Source organism: Chelonus insularis, unplaced genomic scaffold (genome assembly GCF_013357705.1).
Source record: "Chelonus insularis isolate UGA/USDA-ARS -01 unplaced genomic scaffold, ASM1335770v1 contig_3_pilon, whole genome shotgun sequence".
NCBI lineage: Eukaryota > Metazoa > Arthropoda > Insecta > Hymenoptera > Braconidae > Chelonus > Chelonus insularis.
The window spans coordinates 2222596-2226801 of record NW_023276556.1 but is presented as its reverse complement, the minus strand read 5'-3'; the positions used below and the strand labels follow the sequence as shown (position 1 = coordinate 2226801).

Here is a 4206-nt window from a genome sequence, read left to right as displayed (position 1 = left end):
GACTTCGTGACTGAGTGACCGTAGAAACGAGCCAGCCAGATCGTCGGGTGGGAGGCTGAGTCCGCAGCTCTGTGTGCACGTTCTACTCCCTGTTCTGCGTATTCTGCGTGTGTTCTATGTGTAGTCTAGCTAATCAGCTGCATTTAAAGCCAGCCAACATCTACCAGATATATACCCCAGAATAACCCTTCCATCCACATTACTATACTTCCTCCTAAGGCATTTCACCTTTTTTACCATCTAACAGCCTTTATGTAAGTCTAGCTTTTGCCTAAAAATTTGCCTCATTAGTTAGCCTGATCCCATATACCATGTACTCTTTTTTCGCATTAAAGAAAATCTCGTTTGAGAGTCGGAGAAATTTTTATACTTCTTTTTCATCTCAAAGGTTTTGAAGTTTTAATTTAATTTGAAAGTCGTTCTTTTTAATTTAACTGATAACATTTATTTTATATATATTTTGATAAGCAGTGACTAATAATCATTTTAATAAACATTTACTTAAAATGTTTACATAAATGATTAAATAATTTCGTAAACGTTTTAATGATGTAAATAATTTAGTTGAAAACTTTTTCACTCCAAAAAAGTCTCGAACAAAATTTCGTTGTCAATCCTTAGTGGACTAAGAGTACATAAAGTCGGTAATTCAATCGTTAACTGATACAATACAGAACTGGTTGAGATTGCCAGATAGTGAGATTGTGCGTTTGATTCGAATTACAGTGAGTGGGTGTCACACAGTGATGCTGGGACATCCAGAGTCAATCAGCCGAGGCGTAGTCGGCCTACAGACGGCAGATCTTGTGCGTAGGTGTGAGACAAACTTCCTAGGTGTCGGGATACATATATCAAACTGTATGAATTATTTTTTTTTTCAATCTATCACATGGGTGTTATATGTGGCTCTCGTGGGCTTCTTTTAAACAGGAAATTCGCGGTCTGTCGTACACAAAGCCCCAAAATAATGTGCCAATGGAAGTGGAGACCTCACACCCGTAGGAAGGACTTCCATTAATCTTCCAGTCAATGCGGGTTTCTACGAATAAATGTAGCATGCAGACACATAAGGGATAGAAAAGAAGGCAGAAAAAGAAGACGATGATGAAACTAACAACAGTCACAAGGAGTATAACCGAAATCACAAGAGAAAAACGTTGTGGGCCCCTGCACGATCGTGAATAATACCATGAAAGACTCGTTTCTCGGTCTATTCATGAATCGCACGCTCAACAGACTTAGCCAATATACAAAGGATAATCCTTTGATCGCGTCCAAGACGACGGAATTTTCGTTTCTTTCCTCTACACTTAATTTATTCACTTTTTTTATCATTCCCAGAAATATTTTCTAGGGTATTGATGGACCAATTAGTTCAGAAAACATCGCTCGACTAAGTGACCAGGAATGCTCATTTTTTCTATGCCTCCAAGTCTGCCATTATTTGCTCGATAGAAAATTAAGTTATTGAATAAGGGCTGAATAGTTTCTAAGAACTCTATTGAGTTACTGGACTTTAACTAAATCCCAAGGCAAAATTTAATATCATTTCATCATTAACGTGGTTTAGTTGTTGACAAGAACTTCATTGTACAATTATACTGATAAAATCATATTTTATGATTGAGAATAATTTTATTCATGATCATAATGTTCTTGAATAAAACAGTGATACTTGTATAGCATAGAATACATGAAGACAGGATAAGAACAGAATGATGACAGGATCATGGGATTTTTACCATCAATCTTTATCCTTTCGGTTCTTATCCTATCCAAGTATTATTGTTTTATTTGAGAATATTGTAATCAAGAATAAAATTATTTTTGATTCAAGAATATTTGTTTGGTAGTGAATTCTTTAATTTATTGAATTATAAATCGGTACATAGTATGAGATCTTTCTGATTTAAAACCATTTTGGAGTGAAAAAAATCGGATGAATTTTAATTAAAGATAAAATGGTGCATTCTTTGAATGTCTTTTGAATTTATTTAAACACATTTCATTGCATTCTATCTCTTTTAGGAATAATCTCTGACAGTTTCATCTGTAGCAGTGGCTATAATAAGATATAAAAATATCTTCTTTCTAGTGGGAATTATTGTGATAACTTAATGTTTATTGAAAAGTGCATTTTATTTATTAATATATATTTAAAAATAAAAATTTTAAATTATTATTGACAATAATTATAGAAATAATAATTTCAATCATTCTGTATGTTGGATACTTTAGATATACAATTCTTGAATAAAAAAAACTTGACTTCATTTTATCATCTATGAAATGAAAACATTATTTATTTTAAACTGCAAATTTTATTTTAAACTATTAAGAGATAAATTTCTTATAAAATTTTGTTATATATAATGATAATTAAATTTTTATTAACAAAAAAAAATTAATTTTTTTTAAATTCTCTAGGTAAAAGTTGGGATGAATTTAACGTCTTTTATGTCATCTTAAATTACAGAATAACCACATTGTTCGAGTACAGATGATACAATTTCTAGCACTGCCGAAACTTTGCTGTCTTTCACGAAGATTTAAAGACCTATTAGAACCAAGTCAGCTATTCCACAACATTTTCACCTTTATATCATAAAAATATTTTTGTTCTAAATATAATATTACATGAGTTCCTTATTATCAATTACATAATAACCCGTAAATAATAAAAACAATTTATTTATCATGAAAGTAAGTAATAAAAAAAGTTGATACTCTATACATTGTAAGCGATAAATCAGATAAAATCCTAAATAAAGTTATCATAAATGAAATTTTTCATATTCAATACAAGCAAGAACCGTAAACAATTATTTGAAAATGATCAAAAAATGATATAATGGATTTAGAAAGGACCACAAAGTCTTTCTTCTGGATGACATGATCAGAAACTGGCGAGACAAGCGATCGCAGGAGGCGCCTCGGCGCGCCAAACTGCCGATTGAAATAATACGAAAAATTGACACGCCGCCCCGCAGAGTCGTTAATGCGAGACGATAAACACCGACGGATCTGGGACATCTATTTGCGTGTTGCCATAAGTTAGGAGAGAGAGTAAGTGAAGGAAAATAATAGAAAGAAAAAGAAGTCACGCGTGTCATTGGCTCCATGCAGTTTTAATGTTTATGCTGATATCAGTATCAATGCAATTGTATACGTTAAACAGATGGAATTATTTATTAGCCATCAAAATTCTCTATCATTATGTACCATCGTGCCTGTGGAATGTCAAAGTATTCATTTTATTCAGATATGCAGTTATTTAAGAGGAATATTATTTTTGTACTTTTTTCCTTTTTATTTTTCATTCAATTTAAATTTCCGATGAAAGCTCTGGATTTAGCTATCAATTAGCATTTAAGAATCAAATTTATATATTCAATGGAAAATATTTGAATATTTTCCATTTTTTATTCTACAGAGTAAATATTTTTTTTAAATTCATCATTTTTTACACCTAAATGTTTTATTGGTGACTCTGTTTTTATTGGAGAATTAAAATTTTTTTGGAGTAAACAAAATTTTTATCGAATTACATTAAACTATTGTTTTATTTAATAAAATTATTTTATATTCTTTTGATGTTTCATGATGTAGAGTATTTTTTTCCCTTTTGAATTTTCTAATGTTACTTTCAAGACGAATTTCACCACAAGAATTTTTACGTGGTTAAAATAAGCAATTTTTTATTAGTTTATCGTGAAACCACTCCATAATTCAAAATTCATTTTATTTCCCTTTGTATGCAAATTGATATTTTTTCAAATTTTCTGCTATTATTAATAAATGTATTAAAATAAATGAAAGTTTGAAATTAAATCATATTCAAACTGATCAATAATCAAGTCAATTGAACAAGCAATTTCAGTGGGAATATTTTTAAGAGTAATTGAAGTAAGTTACTTTTTTTCTTTTAATTAACCAATCACAACAACGTTACATGTTATTGAGAAAATAATTTTATATCTGTCTGTATGCAAATGTATTTTGTTTCACTAGTATTTTGAATAATTGTCTTATTATTTTTACATCCAATTTTCTTTGAATTTTTTTTCCAAGTCGAATTTCTCGACAAGTATCTTCACGTGGTTAACATTGTAAGATGTATCTAAGGTAGAGAGTATTTACGCCCACCCATACTGTATACTTTTAACATACAGTGCTCGAGTGCGTGGCGATTTTATTGCCGCACAA

The 4206-nt window shown here is 30.5% G+C and overlaps 1 protein-coding gene across 1 annotated transcript in view; it reads left to right on the top strand.

Moving 5' to 3' along the window:
* Positions 1-4206, top strand: part of Rnb (R and B) — an 80976-nt gene that overhangs the window by 53341 nt on the left and 23429 nt on the right. The window lies entirely within an intron of this gene.